The sequence below is a fragment of the Halichoerus grypus genome, chromosome 2, assembly GCF_964656455.1.
Source record: "Halichoerus grypus chromosome 2, mHalGry1.hap1.1, whole genome shotgun sequence".
Classification (NCBI taxonomy): Eukaryota; Metazoa; Chordata; class Mammalia; order Carnivora; family Phocidae; genus Halichoerus; species Halichoerus grypus.
The window spans coordinates 91,459,826-91,474,853 of NC_135713.1; the positions used below are offsets into that span (position 1 = coordinate 91,459,826).

Genomic DNA, 15,028 nt, shown 5'->3' on the forward strand with positions numbered 1-15,028 from the left:
AAATACCTGGACTATTCATATAATGGAAATGGAAGGTTGCCATAAAAATGTACATAAATGTCCCTTAAATTAACACCTGTTTTCACACTTAATTTTAAAAATACAACTTTTCATTTACAGTTTCTACCCTTTCATTTCTAGCCTCCGCTTTATTACTTATAGAAAAAGTAAGGAAAATTATTCATTGGAAGCAAGCATAAGTGTTTCTGAATGATAACTCAAAATCCACTAATGTGGATCTGTGTATATGACTGAGGTAGATAGACATTATGCCTCACATAAAAACCAGGAGTCTATAGTATCAAAGAATTGATATGCATTAAGAAAAGGCTATATGTGGCTGGTTCTAGATAACTAAACCAAATACCAAAAATAATTAATATGGTTATCAAATACCTGTTAATGGATAATAGTTTTATATTTTATTCCAAACAGCATTATACATAATGTGGAAATCTGAAGCAATTATGCAGGTAATTTATGCAAAACTATGCTTCTCCTCAAGTGCATTTATCTTTCTGATGAATTGTACAGATGGTTGTCTCAGTTCACCACTGTCCAAAAAAAGATTCTGAAGTAGGTCCTGCACACTAGATAAATAAAAATGTAGGAGGAGGAAGATCTATAACTGAGATTAAAAATTCATCCTAGATATAAATTAAATATATAAATCTTTTTCTAATAAATTCTTTAATACTGGTTCCACAGTATTTAAGAGCATTTAAGTATTAAGTGTTTCTAGTATTCTGGTTTTGATCCAAACAAGGCTTTCTAGTTCAGCAATGCAGCACATTTGTACATAGTGCTTAGAAAGGAAAATGCTATAAATTCCAATGGCCAGACACCTTCCTGAGCCAACATTTACCTCAAGTAATTTGTCAGGCAATTGTAGCAAGGTATCTAGATTTCTGGGAGATGGAGGGGTGGGTAGCAAGGCAACTGAAGGGTCCCTTAATTTAAAACAGGTAGGAGTCCTATAACTAAGATAAGATTTAACATAGATAAATAAAAGCCAGCAGAATCCGTTTAATTCCCCCTCAGCTCTTCTTGGTGAATGAGATAATAGTCTAAGAGTCCAAAATGAAGGAAAAGGGGTTAGAGTGTCTGCATACCCAGCCCCAAATAATATGTATCAAGTATCAAGTAAAAGTCATTGAGTATTTGTTCTCATAGCTCAATGTGTTCGTTTTTTATGTTCCAGTAAATCTTTATTTACACAAGTAGGCATGTGATTCACCAGCTATAGGTTGCTGACTTATGCTATATAACAACAGTGTTATCACAACTAAAGTTAACAAAAATTCCCTAATATTATCTAACAACCAATCTATATTTAATTTTTGCAGTAGCCCCCAAATGCCTGTGTTGTATTTATTGGATTTGTTCCCACTTGTAATGAGAAATAATTAAAATACATCACTGTATAAGTATAAGGCATACAGCATGATGGTTTGATTTACGTATATTATGAAATGATTACCAGAATAGGTTCAGCTAACATACAGATACAATAAAAAGAAAAGAAAGGGAAAAAATTTTGTCCTTGTGATGAGAACACTTAGGATTTACTCTCTTAATAACTTTCCTGCATAGTACATAGCTGTGCCTGCCATAGTCACCATGTTGTACATTACATCTCTAGTACTTATGTATCTTATAACTGGAAGTTTTTACCTTTTGACCACTTTCCTCCAATTTCCCCTTACCCCCACTCTCAACGTATTCTTAAAAGTAAAGAAACACTTTACACCAAAAGAGGCATAAAGATTTATAAAGAAATTCCAGAAGTTTTACTCCCTACACAAATTGTCTGATGGGAAATAGGGCATCCCTTTATGGAAAGATCTAGAACCAACAGACATTGTACATAGAAATGTTTAGCTGTCCCCCAGTTTGCAAAGCTTCCCTTGAAGTATGTGTTGGGCTCTGCTTGGCTATAGCTGCTCTTCTCAATGTACGGTGGTCTCAAATTTTCCTCACAAGATTGTGTCTTTGCGTCTTATAGCACGTAATTCTTGATGGTAATAGGGAGGAACCTCTTGATGTCTAGTCGTGTCACATGAAAAAAATTGCATTTAAATGTGCTTGCAATTTAATCTCAATTATTGCATATAATATATAAATTAGTATATGTTGTATAAAAGAATTCAACATTGCTTATTTATGTAAATATTGTTTCAGAGAAAGAAATGGCTTAAGAATTGTAAAGTCAAATGTATTATTCTCTATATAGTCTTTTGTGGTGCTCACTGTTTTGTCATCAAGTTAGTTATTATTCACTTGTGACTGAAGAGCTATTACACATACTAAATGGTCTCAAAATTGTTATAACAGAATATATTGTTAATCATTGAAAGTGATATTAATTTTAATTTTGAGAACTCAGCATGCTATTACAACAAGCAGTTACTAGTCAAATTTTTATGTATTTACTTCGTTAGTTGAGAAGTATTTACCTCAACATACTTTGTGATTCAATGAAAAAACCCCAGAGAGCTAAACTTGTATCTATTAAAAAAGGAGAATCCAATTAACACATTAAAAAATATAGGGCATATATGAAAGTGTTAAATGAAAATAGAAGCATTAGCAATTGCAGGAGATCCATCTCACCATAAAAGTTCCCAGATTCAAAATTGAAGTGCTCACTATAACAGTTACTAATAAGAAATTTATTGGACCAAATAAATAACTAAATCAAAACCAACATAGGAGCCAAATCTAATTTGCACCAAAGATAGATTTGTAAATCCATTGCCAGTGTGTCTAGAGATAATTACTCCACAAAATCAGACCATAACCAAATTCTCAATATTGACTCATCAGAGTTTAAAATTCAATCCATTTAGCAAAAATACCATGTGAAATCGAGGCAGTGCAATAATCTCAGGCTTTTCTCAAAAATAGTAATCTTGCTGAAAGATTTCTGGGTGCAAAATTACATGGTCCAGTAAAGCTCACTTTAGAATGTAAAGCATGCAAAGCCCAAATCTCTATAGAACTTGTATGCCATGAGTATCTCTAAAATGAGCTTCTTAAATCATCTCAGAGGGGAAATGGTCCAGGGTGAACAGAGGTCTGGCAAGCTGTCTCTGATTACCTCACTTCCCAGATGATTTAAAACCTTGTTGTTTGGAAAGGTATTTGCTACCATATTTTCAAATGCTAGAAAGATTTGCATGCTTCTGTGTAAAAGAGAGTTACTGAACTGTGTATTTGCAAAAATGAATAACAGCAACAGTTTTTCCTTCAAGTAACCAGAAATATTGTGTTGTTTTGCTCTGGCAGTAGGCACTTCAGAAAACATGAAATACAGATTGGAAAATTTTATGTTCCAGAAAACATAGATGTTCATTTGAAATCTGTTTAAAATAAAATATCTTTCTGGTTTACTTGGCAGTACTGCTTCTCATCAAGTTTATACTGGGCCTCGAAAAGGAGGTTCTGTTCATCCCACTTGTGCATTAAAGTGGCACTGGAAATGTATGAGTTTATCCAACTGAAGAGGAGTTTTGGAGCAGATAAATTATTAAATCAGATATCTTCTTCATTGTCGTTGGACGAACAGATGTTCTTATCCTGTGAAAAGTAATGAGAGGAAGGGGAAGCGGGGACGCCAACAGGGGGAGCTCTCATGTTCTACTGCTAATTGTCAATTGGAGACCCTCCACAGGAAGAGACCTACCTTGCGTTTCTGATAGGAAGAAGCCACCACTTTACTACCCCAGCGGAAGGAAGAAAGGATTTCTTCTTGCCCGGCAACAGCCTAGCCAATGAAAGACTGTCAAAACACAACCAATGAAAAGCCACTACACTTCGAACTCCCAGTTGACTCCAATAGATTTTTTTGTTTATAATGGCCCCTCCCAACTACCCCATTTCCTCTAAAAAAGAGTGTTCCTCTCCTCTGTTCTCAGGTCTTGCCTGTGATTTTGCCATGGCTTGCAGGTCCTGAATTGCAGTTCTCTGCTATTCCCAAATAAACCCATTTTTACTGGTAAAATAACTGATAGGTTTATTTTTATGGGTAACACTCCTAATGAGTAGAAAATTGGCATTTACCAAGATGAGTAATTAATCATAAACTGCTACATAAACTTCAGTTCAGAAGTTAAAGTCATGCAGCTAATTCCTAACTTATTGTGCAGATTCCTTCTTGCCGTAGATGAAAATGTATACCATAGGCTTTATATTATACATCCCTTTGTGGTGATCTTGATTCCACTTGCCAAAAATAAGCTACATGATTCCAACTGTTTTTCGATACAAATGCCAATAATTAAGACACTTCATATCTATTTCTGGCATAAGAACCTATACACAAAAGAGACACAGAATTCAGAAACTAGGGACTTCACCAAAAGAGATTTTTAAAATATCTGAGTAATTTTGGTTTTGGAGAGAGAGAGTATACATGTGCAGTGATTTATTAACATATTTCAGCTTTCAAACTCTTTAGAGTAAACGCTTCTTTACTTCACAAGTTGAATTTATATTTTACCATTTGTTTAAAAGATGAAAATGAACTTAAATATTCAAAATGTGCTTAGAGTTCAAGACATTCCTTACATAGCTACTTGGCTACTAATTTTTATTTTCAGTGATTATGTTAAAAGAGTATACAGAAAAATTTTTCAGACTCAAATACAAGACAGATCCGAGATGTAAAAGAACTGGTTTCTGAGGATGTTTGTACGTCGAACTGTTTGAAGTGGAAAGTATAGTTTGTACAATTCTGGAATGCAAACAAAGAATTATAAGATTAGTTCCCCATTAGGAATTCTTTATTCTCCTAAGATATTTAGCCAGTGCACTGAGATGTGAAGGTGGCTGTGTGGAGTTTCCTTTGACCTTTACATCCAGAAGAGATGAGGCCGGAGGAGGAGTCTTACTGCAAAGAGCCAAGACATTTATTTGTAAGGTTGGCTCCTCCATCTTCCTTTGAAAGAATTCCATTTGCTCACCAGGCCTGAGCACAACACTCCCTTTCCTTCAGCTAAAAGTTTGACAGCCTCTGCCTATGTCACAAGGACTCATTTCTCAAGCAAAGTTTAAGGCGAAGGGTATAATTAAGATGGGGGTGGGGACGGAAACTTCAAAAAAAGAACTAAAAAAGACACCTATTTTCCTTTCACAGTAGAAGAGTGCATAGAGAATACTCTTGCAAGTCAATGAAGAAATTAATTAGTTATCCAATCATGCATTATCTTGATCAACTGAAATCTAACTTGCTCAGCAAGTAATTCACGTAAGTTTTGTGAGTAGAATTGCATTAAATCCTCTCTCTCTCTATGTATCTACTTCTCTCTCTCTTATCTCATTTGGGAATTCTATTATCTCTAGTACCTACAGTTAGTCCTTGTAGTTAAGGTACTACTTAGAATTATTGAAGAGTTAATGCACCTTCATGAGTAGATAATAGTTTAAAAGGATTAATGTGGCTCTTGAAACACCTACTTTATCCCTCAAGGAGTAACTTAGGCACAGGAAAAAAAAAAAAAAGTCCAATCCTTTTTGGAATATTATTAAGACGAAAAAGACTCCAGGAAAACACAGTTAACTAAAAGCCAAGTCAATACAGATCTTAAACTACTATGGCAAGTGGTAATGGCATCTCACAATTGCTGTAATTTTTTCTATGATGAATGATTACATTTTGATAAAAGAATTCATTTCACCATTAAGCAGTTTTTCAAGATGTTTTGTTTTGGGGCTAGCCATACTCCTCATCTCTATCACAGGACCCACTGTGTACACGCAAGCCAGTTGTCAGTAATCTTTCGCAATCTGTTCCTACTTGTTTCACTCCCCATTGGTCCCTGGAGACCTATTATAGAAACAATGTTAGTAAACACTGATCAGGTTGTTCCTTGAGTCAATACAGGACAAGTTAGCAGCTACTTAGAATGAACCACAACTGCCTCCCTGGCACCAACCCCCTCTGTTGTGTTAGTTCCCACAGAAACCTAAAAAACCTATTGTAAATCTTACTTTTAACTTCTAATTCCTTATTGGCATTTTCAGGAATTTATAGTTTATATTGTGTAAGCTTGGTTTTGTTTTTGGGGGGTTTTGTTTTGTTTTTACTTTTACTTGCCTGTTTGGGTTTTAGCAGCTTTTAAGGAAAGGAACAAGGAAAGCGTTCTGTGATTGGTAGAAAATGAGAGTGAAACAACCAGCTGATTACATTTTGTTTTTCTTAAATGTGATCTGTTTTCTCCTGATAAATGTTAGGCATGCAATATTAGGTAGGCATATGATCCTTGAAGTTCACTCTGCTTTTTAATAGCATATTACAACACTGAAATGTCTATTAATATTTTATATATTAGTTCTAACGGAATTTTCCGAAAGTGTAGTAACACTTTTAGTCAAATACTTCTCAATGTTTTGAAACAATAGGGGAGATCAGAGGAGGGAAAGAGCATGCCCACTCATCTTTAATTATTGGTCCTTTACATGAATGAAGTAGGACCTGATTGTCTTATAACAAGCCACATTCACTTCTTCAATCAACAGTTCCTAAATACGATTTGTAGTAAATGTATTCAGGTTTCTAAGACTCACAAAAATCTGTAAATATAATTTAAATCTATAAATAATTTAAATTTTAGATGCATGCTCATTTCATCTATGAACTTTTTTTCTGTGAATCTAATTCATCAAAACATGCCAATACAATATTTTTCATCCGTTCATTCATTCATTCAGTTACTTCAACCCCTGATATTGGGGGGAAGGGGCACTGTTGGTGTGAGGCAATTATACCTAGTTACAACTGATTAATTAATTGTATGGCTTTCAAAAATTAAAATAGTATGTTCTTAGGGAAAATAATTAAATCACAATCATATTTCTGAAACTTGAGTATTTAATGATTGTTTACAGTAATTAATAGCTTATGTCCATGAGGTAAGACTTCCTCCTTCACAGGTAGGAAAGTAAAATTAACTAGGGAGTATGCTGATTAAAATGGGGTGATCTTACTGTGTCCCAAATGACTCACATGTCCACCCAAAGGCTAAAACTAAAGGGTGGGGGTAGGCCAGGTAGAGAGTGCATGAAGAGAGCACCTCTGGCCAGGATGGCAGATGTGTCTGCTGGGCACAGAATGAGTATCACACGCTCCTTGCCAAAGTCACCTCCCTCTCCCTGAATATGTGTGAGAGCATAGAGGCTCTCTAGAAATATGAGCATTAGTATATTTCCAGTGGATGACTGACATCAAAGAGCAGTAAAGTTCTTGAAATTTTTAAAGCTTTTATGTTTTGTTTCCTTGTTTTCAACCATTTTATTGAGGTAAGCTTGACAGGTAAAAAGCTGTATATTTAATATATACAACTCAATGAGTTTGAAGATAAGTACATGCCCTTCCTGCCCCTTTATTATTATTATTTGTGTGTATGTATGTGGTAAAAACACTTAACAGAAGATACACCCTCTTAGAAAAATTTAAGTCCCTAATACAGTATTATTAGCTATAGGCACTATACTGTATATCAGATCTCCAGACTTATCGTGCACAACCAAAACTTCCTACCCTTTGTACATCACTTCCCCATTTCCCCCTCACCCCAACCCCTGATTATCACTACTGTACCCTCTGTTTCTCTCAGTTTCACTATTTTAGATTCCACATATAAGTCTAATCATGCAGTATTTGTTTTTCTGTGTCTGGTTTACTTCACTTAGCATAATATCCTCCAGATCCATCTATGTTGTTGCAAATAGCAATATTTCCTTTTTTTTAAGGCTAAATAATTTCCCATTGTAATACAAATAACATTTTTAAATCTATTCATCTATGGGTGGACATTGAGGTTGTTTCCGTATCTTGGCTCTTGTGAATAATGCTGCAATGAACAGAGGAATGCAGGTATCTCTCTGGGATCCTGACGTCAATTCCTTGGGATAAATACCCAGAATTGGGATAACTGGACAATATGTAGTTTTATTTTTAATTTTCTGAGAAACCTAAATATGATTTTCCATAATGGTGTACCAATTTACATTCTCACCAGTAGTGTACAAAGTTTCCCTTTTCTCCACATCCTTGTCAACAATTTTTTATCTTTTCTTGTTGTTGTTGTTTTAATAAGTAACATCCTAACAGGTGTGAGGTGATAGCTTATTGAGTTTTGATTTGCATTTCCCTGATGATGAGTGATGTTGGGCACCTGTTGGCCATGTGCATGTCTTCTTCAGGTACTTTGCTCATATTTTAACCAGGTTTTCAGATTTTTTTTTTTTTTTTTTGGTAGAAATTCCTTTTATGTTTTGGATATTAACCCCTTATCAGATATATGGTTTGAAAATATTTTCTCCCATTCTGTAGGTTACTTTTTCGTGTTGTTGATTGTTTCCTTTGCTGTGCAGAAGCTTTTTAATTTGATATAATCCCACTTAATTATTTTGCTTTTGTTGCCTGTGCTTTTGGTGTCATAACCAAGAAATCATTGCCAAGACAAAGAGCTTTTACTCTATATTTTCTTCTAGGAAAATGTTTAAGTGAATGAATGAATACGTTTAAGTGAAACAAAACATAAAAATTTGACTCCCCCCAAATGGGAAGATGAAGATATGTTCCTAATAAGGAATATGTATAACCTCTAGGAAAAAAACCAAAAAGCAAAAAAACAACACCCGCTCAGATGAAGCACCTAAGAGGTAATGAGAGCCAGAAGTGACGTGATTAAATATGTTCCCAACTTGATGCGTTAAGCCTATTCATATATTTAACAAGAATTTTTTAAATGCCTATATCTGTATAAGACTTTTATCCCCTTGACATTCTGAACTTTTACTGTGTCGAAGCTCCAAAACTCTGACCTGGTGAAGTTGCTAATAATATTTCAAGCACTGAGGTATTAAAGCATAAAAATATATTTTATGACATCATCATGTTCTTGTGGAGATTGTCTATTCTTTTTCATTCATTTGAAGAGAACTTTAAATGTCCATGTCAGGGAAGAAAGCTACCTTAAAAATACCCTGATGTAGTAATGAGACTTTAATACCTGAAATGTTTAGAAAATGAAGAAGACATACTGTTGAGAAAAAGATGTCACAGGAAAGTAATTTTAATGAAAAGGTCTTAAAATGCCCATTGTCTAATAAGCCATGCAGTGGTAAACATCAGACTTGACAGAATCTGATTTTTTTTAAGATTTTATTTATTTTTTTAAGAGAGAGAGAGAGAGCATGAGCAGGGGGAGGGGCAAAAGGAGAAGCAGACTCCCCGCTAAGCAGGGAGCCTGATGTAGGGCTTGATCCCAGGACTCTGAGATCATGACCAGAGCTAAAGGCAGATGCTTAACTGACTGAGCCTGATGTAGGGCTTGATCCCAGGACTGTGGGATCATGACCAGAGCTAAAGGCAGATGCTTAACTGAGCCACCCAGGTGCCCTCAGAACCTGATTTTTTTTGGAGATAGGGAAAGAGGCAGAGGAGGCAGTTGCCCGATCATATAGGAGATTTTAGAAATAAATCCTTTGACAGTCATTTTTAAAAATCTTCATTCATTTGTCTATGATTTATTATGGACATTTTTCTTTACTTGGTTGTGCAATTTGTTCTGAACTAGACTACAGTTAATTTGATGTACTCTATATCTGCACAGAATCATCAAATGTAGATATGTATGTTGTTTTTGTACTTGAATTCACAGCTTTTATATAGTTTTGTATTTTACTTTGACAATGTTTTTGGAATTACACCAGAGTTAATGTATATAATTTAAACTGTTTTAAAACAAAAAAATTTTTAAGTTGGGCTTTATTGATGAAGACTTCTTTAAAAGACTAAAATTACATTTTTTATGTTTAACCATTTTCTATACATATACATTTACCTGTTTCAGTGATACTTTTGTCTGCAATTTTGGATATGTTTTAGAATAAAGTTTCACTTTACAAAAAAAATTTTGATAAAATATGCTGAATTTCTGGAGTTATAATTATTTTTAAAAAAACAAACTCTTAAGGATAAAATAAGTTTCAAGTTAATTATGAAAGTAAGAATATAATCATGGCAATATTGTAAAGAATAATAAAATAGTACAAAATATCTGGAAAATTATTGTCATAATCTCAAGCATTAAATTGACTCTGAAGTCAGGTTCAGTTCCTGGCTTCACCATCTCCCACCATGTAGCAAGATGTTTATTTTCTCAAATATAAAATAGGAATTATTAATAGTACCTACAACAATCCATGCAGGGTCTCATGACAATTATATGAAATCATTGCATATAAATCACCTTGTATATTGTTTGGCACACACAACTATAAATATTACTAAGATTACTAATAATAAAGTGTAATGATTCTTTATAATTAGAAAATACTGAAAAAAAGATTCTTAGATTGATTCAATTATATGAATGAATATTTACCACTTGCCAAAAAAAAAAAAAATCTCAAATTATACATGCATATTTTCTCTGAAAACCAACTGGTAAATTTCCTTTTTTTAATTTGAAAAAAAAATTAATATTTTGCTCTATTTCAGCCTATGAAATACACTGGCTGACTAAGAATTTACAACTTCAAGTATCTTTAAAAATCTCATGACGCGTATAGACCTAAAGAATCACATTCTAAGTAGATTTAGCTCTTTAAAAACTTACCTAGCTAAATTGTCTTTCATATTAAAATCAGGTATAGACAATTAATCAGAAGTCTCAGAGACCTAATTTGCTATTACTTTGCTTTTTGAGAAAGAAGCAGAAAAGTAAGCTAATATAAAAAATCTAATAGAGCTATATATTTTGTAGGGTATGTTCTGGATTCCAGGTTAGATTTGGTCTAATCACAACATATTCTACATCTATATCCTGTGCATTAATCATCGAGGTGGCAAAAGTTCCATAAGTATGAAAGATTTTACATTTGTTATTCTACAGACTATACCAAGAAAGTGGGCCAAGAAAGTACTTAAGTTCAGCAGGTACTGAGGTTTAAAAAGGGGCCTTTCTTAGCCCTCTAATATCAAGAAATCCAGTTAGCTAATCTGCCCAATGTTTGCATTACTGCCTCCCACTCTTATTCTGGGTCTCAGCGCAATGGTCCCCTGCCCCAGAGTGCTCCTTCCTGACCCCACAGCCAGAGCTGCCTGCCCTCACCCCATTTTGTGTTTTATTTTCTTCATAGAATTTATTTTGATGTCAAATTATCTTACTTTTTAGTTCATCTGTGTGTTTATCCTTGGTCTTTTCTCACTAGAATGTGAGCTCTCTGACTGCCTTGCTCATTACTGTGCCTAGACTAAGAGCATCTGCCACATAGTAGAGGCTGAATGAATGAAAGCAGTGGCTGAACATGAATCACTAAACAGTAGGTGTGCAGTCTCATCATTGTTCTCTATCGCTGGGGTTTGGGAGCCGGAGGTGGATAAAATCCCACATAATTAGATTACCACCGTTGTTTCCCAGACACCTGTCCCTATGTCATGGAACAATGAAGTAGCAATGCCCTTACAGAAAAAGGGGCCTCTGCCCTGATCCCACACTTTAAGGGCTCCATGTATCACTAGTGCACTCACCCAAATGTACATTAGAACATGTAAGAGATATTCTGCCTCTTTGGATCAGGCCCACAGCACTGATATGGCATGATCCTTAAGCCTAAATATCCATCTGATGGGTAATACTGTCCAGGCCCTAGGAAAATGCCTCTCCACCTTGCTTGCCTTACGTTCTCAATCAAAAGGGGGCTGTGTTTGAATTTAATAAAGGTTTCTTTGTTTTCAGTATCAGCGATAAACACTGCTTTAGAGAGTCTGAGATTCTGAGTGGGAGAATTTCTCAGGTAAGTGAAATGAGAAATTAACTCACTTGACCAAACTTTCCTGTGGGATGGTTATGTATGCTATAGATTCTATGGCATGCCAAGATATTTCCCAGGAATGCTATCTTTTTTTCCCCCCTCTTGTTCTAATTCCTGACTCTGGAGACCTTGGGAATTGAGGCAGTACTTATAACAGTGGTGCATAGTGGCCATGTAATATGGAACAGTTACTCACCCAAACATCACCAGCCCATCCACAGAACAGACATGTATGACAATAATTAAATTCGGTTATATTTTACATTTTGCCAACTTTCTATTTTGTCATCATGAATGTGTATTTTTAAGATGAGATGATAGCACATATTTTATTTAACGATTTGCTCACTTGATTTATAGCCTTAAATATTTAGACATATGGTGTGTGGGCCTCCATTTGGACTCTTGCTCTAAGACCCACAACTTTTAGAGACAGGACTACAAATGAAGAGAATGTGTCCACTCTGGATCCCTGTTCTGGTTACTATTACTGCATAACAAATTACCCCCAAACTCAGCGGCTTACAACAACCATTTTATTATGAAAACAACTGTGTATCAGGAATATAAAAACTCTTTGGCTGGCCAGTTCTTGCTTGGGGTCTCTCATGCACTTGCAAGATGTCAACTGAGCTCTGTCTTTCTCAAGGCTTGATCAGATTGGTTATCCAAGAGGGCTCATGCAGATGACTGACAGGTAAAGCCATCAGCTGGGAGCTGAGCCAGGAATGTTGACCAGAGGCCTACCACATACCTCTTGGGCACGGCACTCTCAAGGCCCTTGGATTTTACAGGGCAGCTGGCTGCCTCCAGAAAGAGCCCCAAGAGAACCAGGCAGAAACTCATGGCATTTTATGACCAAGCCTTGGAAGTCACATAATATCACAGAGTCACAAAGTGTGTGCCTTATTGTATGAAGCTGTCACAAGCCTCCCCAGATTTAAGGGGAATGGACGCAGATCCATCATTCAATGGAGGCGTTTCAAGTCCCCATTCTTCTTAGGTTATTATCTTAGTCTTTTATAGGGACAGGAACTGACCTCGATCTGTTTGACACTGCTTTGTGTACCCAATAGCACGCATGTAGGGTGTGTGAGGTGAGGCCCAGTGCCTGATTTGAGGACACACTGATGACTGTGTACGTTTCTGTATCTCTAGCACAATCAGCTGCATGGCTGAAAAATTGATTTCAAAATTGCTGTAAGAAAAAACTATTTCCAATATAATGTTTCCTTTGTTTTATTAGGATGCTACAAAGGGTGCAATCCAACATCATTATACAAGTATATCACCTATCTGAGAAGAATGACTTAAAGGAAAAGTATGATACTATGAGCTGGATTACTCACCTGATATGAGCTAAAAATGAGCAGCTCTTATGTCACTCAAAGATTGAAAAAGTAAAGAAATGAATATTTTCATAGGAAATAAAAGAAAAAGAACTGCCAGCAATTGTGTAAGAGCATTGTGTAGTGTATCAGAAATCTTTTGGTTACACATGACAGATAACCAAACTCAAATGGTCTTAAAGCAAAAAGAGGGGGAGGGAGAATAGGAGGGGACATACGAAAGACTTATTTGTTCATGTAACTGGAAAGCTCCAAAGGCTTGCTTTCAGGTGAAGCTTGATCCAGCAGTTCAACAACATTACTGAGAACTTGCCTTTCCCCCATAGTCTTCTACATGCCTGAATGCTCTTGTATGGCTCATTGGTAATTTTTAAAATTTCTCTAGCTTCCACTATCCATTCCTAATCAGAGCTTGCTTTCCTTTTGGAGAATAACTGTTTGTGGTTTTTTTTTTTTAAGATTTATTTATGAGAGAGAGAGAGAGAGTGCATGTGCACATACGCAAGTGGGAGAAAGGGGCAGAGAGAGAGAATCTCAAGTAGACTCCACACTGAGCACAGAGCCCAATGTGGGGCTCAATCTTACAGCCCTGAGTCAAAATCAAGAGCCGGACACTTAACTGACTGAGCCACCCAGGTGCCCCTGGAGAATAACTGTTTAATCTTAGTGAGAAGGTAATTCCAGGACGTCTGGGTGGCTCAGTCAGTTAAGCATCTGCCTTTAGCTCAGGTCATGATCCCAGGGATGGAGTCCTGCATCAGGCTCCTTGCTCAGTAAGAGCCTGCTTCTCCCTCTGCCTGCCGCTCCCCCTGCTTGTGCTCTCTCTCTCTCTCTGACAGATAAATGGTGGAATCTTCAAAAGAAAAAAAAAAAGAAGCTAATTCCAGGCACCTGTCTCACCTCTACTGAAACTGAGAGAAACAGACTTCATTCCTCCCTGTACTCTTCCTGAGCCCTAGGGTCACGAACAGACATACGACTTAAGCTTAATCAGGTAAATGTTCTATCTTGGGACTTTAGATCTTGACCATGGTCCACAAGGAAGGAGCAGAGGCAAGCCATACCAGAATCTTCTTCTTCTTTTTTTTTTTTTCAAGATTTTATTTATTTATTTGACAGAGACACAGTGAGAGAGGGAACACAAGCAGGGGGAGTGGGAGAGGGAGAAGCAGGCTTCCTGCTGAGCAGGGAGCCAGATGCTGGGCTCGATCCCAGCGGGGGATCTTGACCTGAGCCAAAGACAGACGCTTAACAACTGAGCCACCCAGGTGTCCCCAGAATCTTCTTAATAAGCAACTTCGCTGTGCTTCCCAGCTCCGAAACATAGCCTGGTTCTCCATATCTAGTCAATTGTTAGAGTCCCAGAAGCATTCTCCCTTGCTTAGGATGCTTAGGTCCTGCTGCTTGATTGCCAAAGCGGTGAAGACTTTTGGGGCATGGCCATGCAGAGGAGATCTTCCCTTTTCTGTGTTCCCATGGCACTATGTATTGTATCTTTTTTTTTTTTAAGATTTTATTTATTCATTTGACAGAACAAGAGAGCAGGAGAGTACTAGCAATGGAATCAGCAGAGAGAGAGGGAGAAGCAGGCCCACCGCCGAGCAGGGAGCCTGACACGGGACTCGATCCCAGGACTCTGGGATCATGACCCGAGCCGAAGGCAGTCGCTTAACTGACTGAGCCACCCAGAGGCCCCTGTGTATAATATCTTTTGATATGCCCTTATCACATTACACTCTGATTTATCCATCTGTGTTCCCTACCAGACTGAGAGCTCCCTAAGAACAGGGGTCTTAGCTTATGCTTAGCCCAGTGTCTGGTCAATACTAGGCATATAAAATAATGTGTTAAAT

The 15,028-nt window shown here is 36.6% G+C and overlaps 1 long non-coding RNA gene across 1 annotated transcript; it reads left to right on the forward strand.

The window, feature by feature from the left end:
- Positions 1-490: 490 nt before the first annotated feature.
- Positions 491-13,274, forward strand: LOC144381119 (uncharacterized). The gene is made up of 5 exons (XR_013445731.1): positions 491-5,248; positions 8,497-8,667; positions 11,224-11,338; positions 11,751-11,808; positions 13,073-13,274. It is a non-coding gene; the product is annotated as an uncharacterized LOC144381119 (long non-coding RNA).
- Positions 13,275-15,028: the final 1,754 nt, after the last annotated feature.